Source organism: Notolepis coatsorum, assembly GCF_963971535.1.
Source record: "Notolepis coatsorum genome assembly, chromosome: 1".
NCBI classification, from domain to species: domain Eukaryota; kingdom Metazoa; phylum Chordata; class Actinopteri; order Aulopiformes; family Paralepididae; genus Notolepis; species Notolepis coatsorum.
In genome coordinates this window covers 189,753,039-189,770,059 of record NC_140165.1, presented here as the reverse complement: position 1 = coordinate 189,770,059, position 17,021 = coordinate 189,753,039, and the positions used below count along the sequence as shown (strand labels likewise).

At 42.8% G+C, this 17,021-nt stretch overlaps 1 protein-coding gene across 2 annotated transcripts in view; it reads left to right on the top strand.

Annotated features, from left to right (window-relative positions):
• Positions 1 to 17,021, top strand: part of anapc15 (anaphase promoting complex subunit 15) — a 117,085-nt gene that overhangs the window by 5,880 nt on the left and 94,184 nt on the right. The window lies entirely within an intron of this gene.

The following is a 17,021-nucleotide window of genomic DNA, read 5'->3' as shown; positions in this document are numbered from 1 at the left end:
TTTAATACAAATAGACCTCCTGTTAATTTTTTATATATTGAGCTTTAAACTTTAAGTAAAATGTTTTGGAACTCACAACACGCAAGCTAAAACCCCTTCCTCTCCAAAACGTCCTACAATTGTTTTATGTTGCATGATGATCATGAATACATATATTATGTAGGGATGGGTACCTTTCACATTTGAACCGATACCGGTACCTGTGAATCGATACCGGTACCCAACGGTACCTTTTTTCGGTACTTTAGGTCGCTTTCACATATAGTTTTGGAGGACTCGGTGCGGTTCTGGTGGTGAAGTTGCAACATTGTTGCATTCTTCATTTGGTTCGCCTGCGTTCACACAGATATCTGTGAGGCGGACCGAGACCTTCTGAACAATGTCACGCGGTCGAAAAGGGCGCTCGTCTATTGGACACAATGGAGAGTGGAAATCCCTCCCTTTCAGGAAGTGAAATGCGCGTCAACACAAACTGCGTGAGCGTGATAGTAGCAGAGACGTGGCATTGATCCATCGTTCGATTATAATTCCCATTACCGCCATCCTCTCGCTAAACAACTTGTACACCTCGTTGTTTTTGTGAGTGCCCACATTCCCCACAAGCAGCTGTTTTATTTGGTCTTCTGCCCCCCAAGTCTGTCCACGAGACATGTTTACACAGTGTGCTTGTTTTGCAGTGAATGCGCACCGCGGTAATATTAATAATAATAACAGCTGTGTTTTTTTTCTTCCTTGTTCTACCCCAAGATGCACAGTAGATAGATAGATAGATGCAGTGTGCTTGTTTTGCAGTGAATGCACGCCGTGGTAATATTAATAATAATAACAGCTGTGTTTTTTTTCTTCCTTGTTCTACCCCAAGATGCACAGTAGATATAGATAGATGCAGTGTGCTTGTTTTCCAGTGAATGCGCGCCGCGGTAATAATATACCCAAGATGGTTTATCAGGTGACTTCCTACGTTTGGTTCGATGAAGCCGAACCGAGACCGACGTTTTCAGGCGGACTAGAGTTCGCCTGTTTGGTCCGCGAACCGAGTTCGATGCGCATTCACACAGACCCGAAAAACCGGACTATCGAATTCTGGTCCGAAAGTCCGGACCAAACAGCCCCTGTGTGAAAGCGACCTTAGTCTCAAGAAATTTAATTTACCTACCTCAGTCTTAAAAAAGAAAAAAATCCAAACTTCAAATAACTACAATTTCGACAGTTTTCAGCTTGCCATTGCTCCGACTGCTTTGTTGTTGAATCAAGTAAAATCCTAGGTAAGCATATATTGTGCGTGTGAACGTTGACATGAAAAAAAAAAAAAAAAAAAACGGTATCTCACTTGATTCGATACTCGGTAGTACTGAAAGGAATTCCCTCATAGTTCTTTGATTGAATGTCGGCGAGGTGAACAGAGAGTGAGACAGAGTCAGATGGCAGTCTGCAGAGTTTTACTGAACCGTCACAGCACAAGTAGACCACAATCCGGACCACGCACCTCCGCACACAGAGCGAGCCAGTGCCAAGTGGTGGTTTCGTCAATACATCGTCACATCATTTATACATTTCTCGTCAGAATGGTGTGTGTATCCCTTTCTGTGTGTATCCATGAATGTCTGTGTGGTGTGTCCGTGTGTGTGTGTGTGTGCTGGTGTTTGCTTAGATGGGGAAGAGGAGGGGCTGTATTCCTCTGCTCTCCTTATCAGATGGTGTGTGTATTTCTCTCGGTGTGTATGCATTGGTGTCTGTGTGGTGTGTGTGTGTGTGTGTGTGTGTGCTGGTGTTTGCTTAGATGGGGGAAAGGAGGGGCTGATTCCTCCGCTCTCCTTATCAGATGCTTTTCTGTGTGTTTATGTGTGTTAGTGTGCTAGAGTGTGTGTGTGTCGGTGTGTGTGTGTGCTAAAGTGAGACACTCTCGGGGTGTGTATGTCTCTCTATGTGTGTGCATTGATGTCTGAGATGACGGCATATAATTTGTGTGTGTGCATGTGTGTTGGTGTGTGTGTGTGTGAGTGTGTGTGTGTAGGCTTGTGCATGCTCCTGATATCATCATGCACCTGTGTCTAGACTGTTTCAAAGGGGGCCCATCTGTTTACACAGAGACCGTTTCTTGGGGCGGCCTGTGTCTACACAGAGACATCTGACGTCAGTGTACAGATATTGACAACAGATCAATGAATTAAAACTATCAATCCCCCTTTTGACATATAAATCCATATGTCAACACAACAATTCATTGTGCACCCAACAATATGACACAACCATCAATCACCAAGACATACACTAAGCATGGACCTGTCAAAAGGCCAAGGTCAGGAACAAATAGAGTACATCGCTTTGACATATACCTACATATCGGATGACCACCAACACTGTCATCAATACACCAGACCTGCACTTAATCCAAGGCAGGCCATAGATCAACCCGTGAAATACTAATTACAATCACACAATATAAATTCATAGAGGAATGAAAACACAAAAAAAATAACAATAAACTGACGTTGATTTAACCTTAACCAGGACCTGTAAAATATGGAAATGATGCTTGACCGCTTTCGCACAATGTACATGCCTAAAATACTATGTAAGACAGTTCAGCCAGGTCAGTTTTCTTTTGCACAATATCAACCATATCTCAAGACAGTTCAGTTTCAGTTCAGTCACATTTCGCATAATTTCAATCAATTTATACTTTCTCATCTATTATTAATTTATTCAGTTGTTGTGTCCAATTCAGTTCAATTTATTCAGTTGTTGTGTGGAGTCCAATTCAGTTCAATTTATTCAGTTGCTGTGTGGAGTCCACACAGAGTCCAAACACCGCAGGCCATCAGGCAGAGAGCGGCGACCGTCAGTCAGCCATCACCCCCAGAGGACACTGCATCATACTGAATTCAGGCCGAAGTCCTGTTGCCGGCCCCTCCCCCTCAATCCGGCACCAGCCCTATATTTTCAGGCGAGCAGCGAGCAACAGCTCGTGACATCGTCGGGGTTGTATTTCCACCCCACCACCGGCGGAGAAGGGCCTCGGTACGGTTCTCAGCATGACCACAGCGTCCCTAATGAAGCGGATGACAGCTGACCGTTCCCCATCGCGTCCATGGTCGCTCAGCCTCTCCCCAACCCGATAGCCTGTTGGAAGAATCAAAGCACACAGAACACCACACAGCTTACTCAACAACCAGTACAATGCATCCAGACTTATTTATGAGAAAACCCATTGATTGAAATACATAAAAAAATGCGTAAAGAACCACTCAACTTTCAGATTCCGAGTTCCGGCATATCAGCGTCATACTCCGTCACCATCACCCAAACTCACAAATGAAAAAGAAGAAAAAATAATGCAATGATTTTCAATGGTTGCAATCTCTATGCCGAAGGATCATTAGAAAATCAGACTAAAATTCACATAAATCAAAACAAAACACACATTGTCCCACATAAGAGTATACAATATCCCATGAGTAGACAATATTCTAATGATTATACTATAAAAAGGAAATAAAAAACAAAACACGCAACAATATCTTGACCACATTCTCACAACCCTACCACGACCTCATAGAAACTTGCAGTTGGTTCCCCCACATCCTCATCCCCGGATGCCATCATGTCAGCAGAGTCCGGTGGCTCAGACACGGGGGACCCCAGCTGGACAGGAAAGAGACGGGGAGGAGAGCCGGCCGGCGCATCCTCCAAGGGCTCCTCATAGGCCGGTGCCTTGAGCACGGATCCTGCACTCGTCTCGTGGGCATCCTCTCCATCCCCCAACAGGGCCTCCAACTCGTCCATACCATACATACCACCCTCTCCATCACCTACACACCCAGCCTCCCCTCCATTCACCATCATCTGGTACCCAGCATCCCCTCCATTTCTGTATTTACAGTGTAATTAAACAATAATATGCGAACAACTTGAAACACACTTGGATTCCATTCATACTAGTCTGCTCATTGGACACCGTGACAGTATTACTCATATAATTGTATTATATTTCCTGGTCAGAGTTGTTATTAGTTACACCATGAGAACGTTGAGGATTCCCTTCCCCTTGCAGTGTATGTAGTCTCTGTAACAAAACAACTTTGTTATGTAATTTGGTATCGTCTAATTACATCATGATTAAAGTGATGATGGAGATTATGATTTTTTTAGAGTCGTGACCGACCAGACGGTCCACGTGGGGAAAGCGCGCAAAGAGTTGAGGATCGACTGGCTTTTCAGTCTGGATCGGTACGTAGAATGATAGCTCGTCACGCCATAGTCTGGATCGGTACGTAGAATGATAGCTCGTCACGCCATAGAAACAACGAATTGAGAGGAAATAAAATTAGAAATCTTTAGAAATAAAACTCCCCCTGCGGGTATTTTAAATACAATAAAAAGCATAAAACAAGAAGAGCGGAAGTTTGAATACAATCAGTCTGATTAAACCAGAGAGAGAAAAACAAACATATATATTTAACCAGTCTTCCCTGATTTAGGAGTTAACACGCCCAGACATTTTAGCAGACGCTACCAGGGAGCGATGTGACAGTATCTGCCCGCTAGGTGTCGCCACCACACCTCATACAACCTTCTAATACCTTCTCATACCACCTCCTCATACCACCTATTACACCTACTAATACCTTCTCATACCACCTATTAATAAACCATGACAAACAAAATCTATCACTCAAACACAACAACCTTTCATACCTGTATCAACACACATGTTTTAGTTGGAATCTTAAGACATGCACTTAGTATCGTATTAGGCCTTTCTACCCCTAATCTCAGCCAATTCCAGTCTACACCCACTCCCCCTTAGGCCTAAGAGAGAGGGAACACAAGACAGATTAATGGGGATTGAGGGGGGGAAACGTAATCACCCTTCCTTCTCCTGCCCCATTTCGCAACATACCTTCTTTAAAAAATGCTACGTCACGGATTGACATTGACACAAATCTCTCTGCGCCCATTGATTGTAGCTGAGCTATAATGCCTGACCTAGACGTAAGACCCATAGCCCCCACAGGGCTGTACGCTAAGCTTTTTCACTTAGGGGCACACTTGCCCCTAAATGAGAAATTTAGGGGCAAAAAAATATTTTTTTTTTTTTTTTTAGGGGCAAATTTTTAAATAACTATTTTACCATTATTTATATCGATTGTTTTTGATTAAAAAAAATTATATAATCATTATTTTGAATAAAATATATATATATTATATAATCATACTTGTAGTTGTATTATCTGCGAGACATCGCCACCTCGCTGTCTGCAAACAGCTCCACTGTCTGTGTGTATACTCGAGCAAGGATTCTCCGGGGGTGCAGCTGGACCCTAAACGCTACATTCAGAATCAGCATGCAAAAGAATTCTCCGGCGCTGCACCTGGACCCTAGTCAGCAGCCCTCACTCATGCGATGTAAACCAGGGACTCGAATACGCATGTTGTTGTTGTAGGTAGCTTGCAGGACGCTTGTAGGACATTGATGCCAGGAGCTTTCTGTAGCTACTGCTGGATGGCGTTGGGACAACGCCTCAGTGAACTATTTAGTTTACTGCGACATTTCGTAGTGACTAGTTACCTAGCCAACCGAGGTATTATGCACTGGACTATTGCTGATGGATTTGTTGATGTCGGGAGCTATCCGTAGCTAGCCGGCTGGATAACGTTACACAATGCCTCAAAGTCATGTATTAAACTAAGTGAATAGTTGACTGGGTCATTTTGTAACGGTAGCTAACGTTATCTCACGAAGGTCCCACACTGACTAGACTAACGTCACGGTGAGGCAATAGCCTCTGTTTACATGCAACAGGTGGGGAGGGGGTAGCAGCAGCAGCAGCAGCAGCAGTGCGCGGTGCGCGCTTCATGTGTGCTGAGACAGCGAGTGAGAACTCCGCTAAAGAATTGGATCATGATTAAACTGCAATGTGGAGAGAGACCTGTTCCCTCGCTCCGCGGCCGCATCCCTCTACCACAGAGCAGCACACTAATGCAATATGGACGATATTTATTCTAATAATAATAGGTTGGCCTCCCTACCACTTATTCATTTTAATATAATGATAGTGGCCTCCTTATCAACAACATAACGCACTGGGTTTGTGTTCCGTGATGAATATTCATATATCCACTTGACTCGACTGGAGACATGGCTTCACTCATCATATGGAACTTCATACATGTGTTACACATTATTAATTCAACACACATATCAGAACTTTTTCGTACCACTTTCCTTCTAACTAATAGTGACCGTGACGACGGGGGCCACGTTGGAAAGGTGCTAACCCCTAACCAGGGACTTTAACCCGGGGACTCTAACCCCTAACCAGGGACTTTAACCCGGGGACTCTAACCCCTAACCAGGGAACTTTAACCCGGGGACTCTAACCCCTAACCAGGGAACTTTAACCCGGGGACTCTAACCCCTAACCAGGACTCCAACCTCTCAGGACTTGACTCGATAAAAAAAATAAAAATAAAAATAAAAAACTGCATGAAGTCCTATGTACAGTGTGTGGCCACAGATCTCGCAGACGCAGGCATATTTCATTCAAATGACAAACCTATTTTAAATTTGGAATTTCCAATTGCAGAAACTTGGTATTCTGCTCACCTTTCGTCATTGAAGAAACAGCCCCGGGGTCCGTCATCCGATCTGCCGCACACAGCCATTCAACTCGTCCCAGGAGAAATGCACGAAACGGACAAGAAGACAAACAATAACAAAAAAAAAAAAAAAAAAACAGATTATGATCTACTCATCCTGTGCCAACTCTGCAGATAATCTACTCGGTCTCTGCTCACCTCTTTCCGATCACCAATCCCGGTCGAGCCCCCATTTGAAAGGAATTCCCTCATAGTTCTTTGATTGAATGTCGGCGAGGTGAACAGAGAGTGAGACAGAGTCAGATGGCAGTCTGCAGAGTTTTACTGAACCGTCACAGCACAAGTAGACCACAATCCGGACCACGCACCTCCGCACACAGAGCGAGCCAGTGCCAAGTGGTGGTTTCGTCAATACATCGTCACATCATTTATACATTTCTCGTCAGAATGGTGTGTGTATCCCTTTCTGTGTGTATCCATGAATGTCTGTGTGGTGTGTCCGTGTGTGTGTGTGTGTGCTGGTGTTTGCTTAGATGGGGAAGAGGAGGGGCTGTATTCCTCTGCTCTCCTTATCAGATGGTGTGTGTATTTCTCTCGGTGTGTATGCATTGGTGTCTGTGTGGTGTGTGTGTGTGTGTGTGTGTGTGCTGGTGTTTGCTTAGATGGGGGAAAGGAGGGGCTGATTCCTCCGCTCTCCTTATCAGATGCTTTTCTGTGTGTTTATGTGTGTTAGTGTGCTAGAGTGTGTGTGTGTGTGTGTGTGTGTGTTGGTGTGTTAGAGTGTGTGTGTGTCGGTGTGTGTGTGTGCTAAAGTGAGACACTCTCGGGGGGTGTATGTCTCTCTATGTGTGTGCATTGATGTCTGAGATGACGGCATATAATTTGTGTGTGTGCATGTGTGTTGGTGTGTGTGTGTGTGAGTGTGTGTGTGTAGGCTTGTGCATGCTCCTGATATCATCATGCACCTGTGTCTAGACTGTTTCAAAGGGGGCCCATCTGTTTACACAGAGACCGTTTCTTGGGGCGGCCTGTGTCTACACAGAGACATCTGACGTCAGTGTACAGATATTGACAACAGATCAATGAATTAAAACTATCAGTACCGACGTGTTTCGGTTCGGTACCTCAAAAGTACCGAATTCGGTACCCATCCCTAATATTATGTATTCATGTTTAAATATCAACATTATCTGTCCATCCTCAGTAACACACACACACACACACACACACACAGACTGCCCCCAGTCCCCCACAGAAAGGTAGACTGCCCCCACCCCTGCTCCTTCCCAAGTCCCCTCTCCTCTCTCCTCTCCTCTCACGGTTAGCTGCTTAGCTTAGTTAGCTCACGCTAACGCAACGTTAATTTCGGTATTTAACGCGACGTGGGCATAAAGGAATGGCGAGGATGGAAAGCATGTTAGATGCATTTAACCCCTTGCGGGGAAAAAAACAACAGGCACTTATTTCGGGCAAAATAGGCGGACTCTGAAGCAATACTATCTAACGTCTACACACTGACGCTACTGTTGTTGTTGCAGCCAGCCGGGCGGATATGCTCACGAGGGGATTTTCAAAATAAGAGTATCGCAATATGAATAGATCTTTTTACGTTGCATCGATCCTATTTGATTATTGATAATAGATCGATATATCGATCTGGATCGATGGAACACTGTGGAGAGTTCAGTGTTCAAGACTCTGATGGCCTGGGGGAAGAAGCTGAGCTGAAGTCTCTGTCCTAGTTACTGGTGTGCGCTAGGGCTGTCCCCGACTAAGGATTTGGATGGTCGACTAGGATTGGCCAAAATTTGCCGTTAGTCGACTATTGGTCGACAAAAAAAAAGTATAATATTTAAAAAAATTATATTCTTTATTTTTTTTTATCATTCCATTTGGGCTGTGGGGGTGCTTAATGTCTGAAGGAGTCGACTGAAGGCTTCTTGTACTCTGCAAAAGCATGCAATTGGTCCACTGATGGATACATCTTGATATTTGTCTAGTCTAGTGTGTTCATTAGATGGGTGAAATCCTCTTTCAGTGCCTCTGTGCCTGTTTTCGTAGGCAGTTACCTTCTGGTATGCGTGCCATTAGCGTTAGCCACGCTTCTAGGCCTCTTGTCTTTTGGAAAGAATGATACAAAAAATAATAAATAAATAAAAAATGTAAATAATTTATATTTCTTTTAATTATATTCGACTAAGAGGTTGGCCAGTCGACTACGGCTCCTTTCGACAGATTAGTCGACTAATCGACTGATGGGGGTCAGCCCTAGTGTGCGCAGGCGTTTGCCTGGCCGCAGAAGCTTGAACAGGCTGTTGTTGGGGTGGTGAGGGTCTTTCATTATTCTGCAGGCTCTGGATTTGCACCTCTTGTTATATAAGACCTAGTCTACTCTAAAATGACGTTAGCGTTAGCATTAGGCTAACACAACAACAACAAGCTTAACACATCAGCGATCTTGTTGTGACACTAAACCCTCCGCTCGGTGGTAAATTGGGTTGATGTCGGTTTTGTTTCATCAATAAATGAGGCAGAATACACAGTGAATCCATCCTTTTTTGTTTATTGCACTTGGTGCTGTTGCAAACAAATCCTGAATGAAATGCATCCTTAGTGAGGCAGTAAAGATGGCGGCTTTCTGCTTTTGTTCAGAGGCTCCAACGAGTGACGCGTTTCTCTTCTGACCAATCAGTGGTCTGCAGTGTTTCACATGACTTTTCTGGTACCACTTCTACCCAATAGGGTCGCTTGGAACCGAGTAGGGTATATCTGCAGAGCCGCAAGCCCAACGTCTGGGCGCTACTTAATTATTATTATAAAAAACAGCGGTGATGCGGTATTCAGCCTAACTCTGCGGTGGGTGTGATGCAACAGCGATACCGCGGTAATGCGGTTATCGCGGCAGCTCTACCTGTGCCTTGCTGTTTCCATACCAGGCAGTGATGTTTCCAGTCAAGATGCTCTCTACAGCTCCAGAGTAGAAGGACTGGAGTATCTTGCCTGATACTCTGAACTTCCTTAACTGTCTCGGATGGTAGAGGTGCTGCTTCGCCTTCTTTACGACTGAGTCTATGTGCAGGGAACACAATTAACTTGTTGACTTACCAGCCAAGGTGGCTGGTAGATTAAAAAAACTACCAGCCAGGCAGATTTTTTACCAGCCAAAAAATAGAAATAGCTTTTTAGTATATCGCCATGTGTTATTATTATTACTATATACAGGGCTCTACGTTAACCTTTTCCCCAGGGAGCACATGTGCTCCTAAATAAAATAAAAATTAGGAGCACACAAAGAAATTTAGGAGCACAGTGAAAATGTTTCAAGTAACGGAGTTTATTAACAAACTATTTATTACATGCATATTATACTGTGCGTGCGATGTGCATACTAAGGGTCAACATCTGTGCAATAGCACATATCACCAAAATCACACATTGGCCCATGCCTACTAGACACAAAGGATATCGGTTGTCAAGCTGCTTTTGTATGTTGTACTGTTGTCACAATACCAACATTTTGACTTTGATACAGATAGGAAAGGTAATGGAATATATTATTAGATGACAGAACATGGAAACATTTTTATACAATTATTTAATTCATTATAATTTAAACGGTATTGAATAATAGTTAATCAATAGTAATTAATACAATTATTCTGTTACAGCTACTGAGCTATATACTATAGCTACTGTCCATCAATATCTTCCTTTTGATTGAAATAGGTTCAGGAGAGAGATGGAGAGAGAGGGCTGGGCGATATAACGATAATGATAAATATCGCGATATATTTTAATAGGGCAGTTTTAAAACCAGAGACGGTGGACAGACTTGTCTTTCTTGCCTGCAACTTAAAGTAATGGCTTTGCTTGTCCAAATGACAATACTGACCAAATTGAGATTTATTTTTCTCTTGTCCATTTTATTTTGTTTGCTTTCTAATTTAAAATACAGTTTGAAACCGTCTGTACACAGTAGGCTATGTGTGCTAGCAGAACTAGACTCCAGTCACGAGTCACGGTGCACATGTGCAGTGGTTTGTCCACCAAAAAAGCGCCAAAAGATCGAAAATAAACGAGCAGAGCCAGAACTGTTCAACTCCCCTGGAGCCACAGCCAGCAGAGAAGCCGGTTTACTTTTGCTTTTAAACCAGCTGCAGCCTGAGAACTGGAGTGTGAGGGGATGTAACACTAAAGATGGCGGCAATGACAAAGAATTGCTGCAAAATAAACATATTATGTTGTTTAAAAGAAAAAAAAAAAAAAAAAAAATTATACTTATAACAATTTCGATAATTATCGATATCGAGAAATATGATAACATTATCATATCGTTATCGCGATATGATTTTTTTTCCATATCGCCCAGCCCTAGGAGAGAGAGCGAGACACGCACACACACACGAGAGAGATAGACAGAGAGACAGATTCTCAGCCCTCCCTTCCCTCAATATGCCTCTGAGCATAGTGCATCACCTCCAGTGATTAGCGTTAGCAGGTTAGCTTAGTTCGAGTACTCGGTTATCAAATCAAATCAAATTTATTTATAGTGCCCGAGCTGCCGCGATTACCGCATTACCGCGGTATCGCTGTTACATCACGGCCACCGCAGAGTAGGCTGAATACCGCGTCACCGCTGTTTTTTATAATAATAATAATAAATTACCCTCCTCTCGTTGGGCTTGCGGCTCTGCAGATATACCCTACTCCTCTATCGAGGTTCCAAGCGACCCTATTGGGTACCAGAAAAGTCACGTGAAACATTGCAGACCACTGATTGGTCAGAAGAGAGACGCGTCACACGTTGTAGCGTCATGCAGTGTGTTACCACCAATCGGCAAGCGCGTATTCGTTTTTTACGTCCTGAATGTCAGCTCATCACAACACGGCTAATAACCTTAGCTTTAACTCTCCGCCGGAGTGGACTACCATCGCTCCTCAGGAGTACTAAACGAGACATAATGATTTTACTGTCTGCAACGAATGTTATAATAAAAGCCCTTCGTTCTATACACTTGTCTGATTGAAAACTTTATTAACAGACCGCAGAATGGGACAACTCAGCACGCTCTGAGCAAAGAAAGGAACTGAGATATGAATAGAGTATTGCTTGCCTTGCTATGGTCCGGTAAATACGCTGATGTTATTGAACGTATAACTAATATAATGTTAATGCCACAAAACGAATGCCTTTATTATAAAGTAGTAACTTTATAGTAATAATAATAAGAAAGGGTCGGGGGGGTTAGGGGTAACCACCCCTGCCCGCGACACCGAGTGAACTGCGCACGACCAGAGGGGAAACTTCGAATCCGTGTTTCACTTTCAATAACTAATGCGTGCTTGCCGAATCCCAAACAATATTCATGCTGCAAAGTCATCCTCTAAAGATAGACATTTAGACTAGAGGCAGGCTATATGCTATAAAGAGTAGACTACTACTAAAAAAAAATGCATTCAAACTTAATTTTTTATTTTTTGTGTGCGTGCGGTAATAACCGCGGCGGTAGGAAATATTTTGCAAATGTGTGCGGTAAGGAAAACATCAATACCGCGGCAGCTCTACCGACAACACACGTTAATGTCCCCATGGGCCGTACAGGTCTTCTTTAAACAAGTCAAGAAGAAAACATAACACAATAAGTCAAGAACAGAACAAGAACACCATAAGGTCCAAAATTTTTTAGATGAATGCAAATAAATGAAAGAATGCAAGCACTCCCAGACATACCCCACGCGAAGGTAAGGAAAAACTCACTAAAACCTAACAATAGGGAAAAAAAGCGGAGGAGGAGAGAAACCTTAGAAGGGCCATTCAAGGGGGGATCTCCCTTCTTAGATGTTGGTGATAGTCATAGCTGTCAACATTGGGATTTCAAAATCCGTACAGGTTTTAGCCACGCCCCTTCTCGTGGCCCCGCCCCCTCCCACCCGGCCCTGCCCCCTCCCAATGGAGCTGCCTCGTCGCTGCCATCTGCTGGTCAAAACCGGTATTATTTTGTTTTCCTACTGTGTAGAGTGTAAATGCTATAAAAACACAGTAAATTACCTTTTATCAAAATAACCATTAAATAAAGGTTGTAATCTGTAAATGCATTTGATTTTACTGTAATTTGACAGTATTTGGAAACCATAGATGCCAGACATTTAGTTTTCTTGCAGCTTTTTTTCTTACAGTCTCCAGTCAGTGAATCCTAAATCTCCACTAGGCAACCACTTATCACTCAGTCCAACAAGGACTGGGTGAACTAGTTGCTACATTAAATTAATCAGATACCTGGTTGAAAGTGAAATGCTGTGAACATCCCTGCATTAAGTGTAAGACAAATTCAGTATAAATTCAGTTTTAGTAGTAGCATTAACATGTTCATATTTATTGAAATCTTACAATTCATACATAAATGTTATGAATTGAAAATGGGGGAAGAAGTCCTCTGGTCTGCATCCCCTTAACAATTGTGTATTGCACATATTAATATTAATACGACAACTCAAGAAGAATCAAGAGGTTTATTTGTCACATAGTGAAATGCAGGTGGTCACGCCCGCATTGATTGTGCAAAATGCAAAAAATATAGCTAACAGGATATGCATGATAAAAAAAGACATGCCATGTTCATGAAAAACTGGATCCCATGTACACTACAATATACAATTGTAACTCTGTATCGAAACTATACAATACCTTCTTCCTTTTAAAGTGACATTTTGTGCACATTACAATAAAAATAGGTAACAAAAGATATGCATGATAAAAAAAGACATGCCATGTTCATGAAAAACTGGATCCTATGTACACTACAATATACAATTGTAACTGTATCTAAACTATACAATACCTCCTTCCTTTAAAGTGATCTGTACTGTACATACATCTGATGTATTGTATATTACTATTGCACTTTACTGTTACATTTGCACTCTGGTTGGATGCCAAATGTCTTCGTTGTACTGTATAATGACAATACATTTTAATCTAATCTAATTAGACTGATACTTCATGCGCGGGGGGCTCTTGCTTCGGCCAGGGACCTGTTGTAGATATACGTTGCAGACTTCGCATTTTTCAACACCTTCTGAGAAGGAGTGTATTTTTCAGCTGGACCAGGGTGATTGATCTTGCATGACAGTAGAGCACAAACAGTACTGTTGTCCAATGCCAGTCTGTTTTCTGTGACAATCTTCTTCACCATACTGAATACCCTTTCAGAGCTGGCATTGCTGTGTGGAATGCATAACAGAGCCTTCATAAGTCTCGCCAGCTCACTGAACTTCAAGTCCTTGCCTAGAAGGCCCCAAAATCTGTCGATTCTGTCTTCTTGGGGGAGCTGCTCGACCGTCTGGTATAGGGCGAGTTCCTGTGACAGCAGATTCAGATCGAAACTCAACTGAGGGAACAGGGCTCCTAGCCTTCTCACTGTAAAACAAAACCATACAATACATTATACAATACAGTCAAAGTATCTTGCTGTCTTCAACTGGAAATTATAATTCTATTCTAACTGGAAACTGTTGCTAATATCTACCCGTCTTTAAAAAAGGGTTATTACATGGCGTTTTCACATTCGCCAAAATGCTTGATTGTGATTGGTCAATAGCGCTCGGTTGCCCATAGCAGCGGCCAATTATTTCTCGATAACTGACCGCTGGCATGGGCAACGCGCAATAATGACAGCTGATACGGGTAACGGAGCGCTATTGACCAATCACAATCAAGCATTTTGATCGCCACTAGATGGCACCATCTACCAGGCTATGCACAGCTCAATGCATGTTGTGAGGAGCCACAGAAGTTATCTTAAACTATTTCTATACCTGTCATTTGAGTTATGTCAAGCCGCAATGCAGGGTCTAGCACTGCCAGGTCCTTCAGGAGTTGGGAGTCGATTGGAAAGCAGGCGATCATCTTTCGTATAGTTGCTTCATAGAAGGCTCTTACAGTTCTAAAACAAATCATATTCATTAGTGTAATTTCAGGGCACACAACAGACTTCTCAAGTTGAGATCATAACTACAATAATAATATACTCACTGAAAGATTTTCTTCCTGGCTGAGACAGGGATGTCTGCCTGTTCGATGAATGCACGTGTCTCTTCTCCAATGCAGAGCTCTTCATCTGCCAGCTGATGTCCCTCTCCATATTGCACTTCCTTGAGAGGCACACCCACGATGGACCTGGGTGGTATGAGGAAGCCCAAGAACCGCCCGATCAGCTGACACATATCACGTTCGAGTCTGTGAATCTGGACTCCCTCCGACTGTAGACAGACAACAGTGAAATGATAAGCATTATCATCATAATGATATTTATATGGTAATCCTTACATTATCACAAGTCATGACACCCACCTGAAAGGCTGCGTTGAAATCAGCCAAAGGCTTAAGAGCATAACTTAAGAACATAAAGTATGTTCTCGTAACCGGATCTCCAAAATGGTTTGCCAGGAAACGAACTTTGGGGTTACTTTCCACGTCCTCATTGCTGTTGAAGTATGCCTATATGGGGAATATATGGAGAAAATAATCAATGGAAACATACCATAATACATAGAGATATCGGCGGAGTGGAGTTTAGTATTACAATCTTACCTTCAAAGCCTCCCACTGGTTGAGTACTCTCAGTATGCATGTGTGCAGACTGAGCCATCTGATAACGCAGTACTTTAGCAGCTTCAGGTTATCTGACTCTGTAAACTCCTGAAACTCCTTGAAGAGCTCACCCTTCTTTGCACTGAAAACAAGAACATTTTGTAGGTAAAAACAAAGAAGTTCCAGGCACTCTTCATATATATACACTCTTCATCTAAACACTGGATTCACACTACAAGAACGCTGCAGCCCTCCTTGTTCTAGTTTATATTTTGTAGGTCTGCTCATGGTGTAGGCTACTAATATATGGGATTAGTTATGAGTGTGTGTGGGGGGGGGGGGCATAAGGGAGAGATGGGGGTACAGGCAAGAGGAGAGAAATTGTAGTTTTTACCTTGCGTCAAAGTGGTTGTGCATGCCGGCCAAAATGCTTGCCACTGGAACTTTAGCTGCTGTGATTCCACAACCAGTGGCAAGCTGGGCAAGGTGGCAAATGCAGCCCAGGTCCTGGACATTAGGCTGGCTTCCCCTTACTCTGCTAATAACAGAATTGTACCGGCCTTTCATGACACTGGCGTTGTCGGAGTTGAAGGCAACAAGGTTCTCCCATGGAATTCCTCTTTTGCTATTGGAAAAAAATAAAGATATGCCCATAAAACAACCTGACAAAAGCTGCTATGCTCTAATATTAGCTGTTACAATTAAATGCAAACTAGGTAGACAGTGAAATTATCTTACCTCAATACTTGGGATATCTTCTGATACAAGTTCTCAGCATTACCCACATTGCATATGGGCATGTCTAGGAACTTCGTCATCACCTCCAGATTGGACTCATCGTAGATTCTTGCAAGAATAACAAATTCTTTGTCGTTTTTTCTGTTGTTCGATTCGTCGCACAACAATGAAAAAGGCTGAGCTTTACATATGGTTGTAACTAGGGCTGGGCGATATGACGATATTATATAAATATCGGGTACAGTTCATTAACGATACACTTTTTAAACGTATCGTGGATATCGTGATGTTTTGCCCAAGAGGCTTGTGTCGCGTCAATCTGGTCCACACGTTGACACTTTTGAACAGCGCCGCCCCACACACACACTACTGCATCAAAAGTTACTACTTATGATAACAAAGGCATTCGTTTTGTGGCATTAACGTTATATAGTTACTTTCAATAACATCAGCGTATTTACATAGCAACGACCGAGGTCAACCTAGATATAGCAAACATTAGTCGTTCATATCTCAGCCCGTGCTGACTCAGAACTGTGCCCATTCTGCGGTCTGTTAATAAAGTTTTCAATCAGACAGATGTATGGAAAGGCTTTTATTATAACATCCGTTGCAGTAAAATCATTATGCCTCCAGTCGTTTAGTCCTTCTGCGGAGCTAAAAGCTAAACGTCGGCCGCGGCGAGCTACCGCTGCCATTGTTATTGTCATTGAGCTCTCCAATGGCGGAAGTAAAAAATGAATACGCGCTTGCCGATTGGTGCTAAGAACAGCAGGGCGGGTGCAAGCGATGTGACGTAATTGGCAGACGCGACTGTCAATCAAAATGATTCTGTTTGCCGACTGAATTAATGAGAACGTTATTAACAGATTGCAGCATGGGTACAATACAGTACAGCTCAATACAACAACAGTCAACAGCGGACTGGAGGATGCAGACCAGAGAAAGACTTTCGTCTTGTTTACATCAGGGTCCCCCATATAATATCTCATTGCTAAATATATGCAATATATAATCTAATAATCTAAATCTAATATATAATATAAAAATGCTAAATGCATGGGTATTTTATTTTGTCTTTAATGTTAGC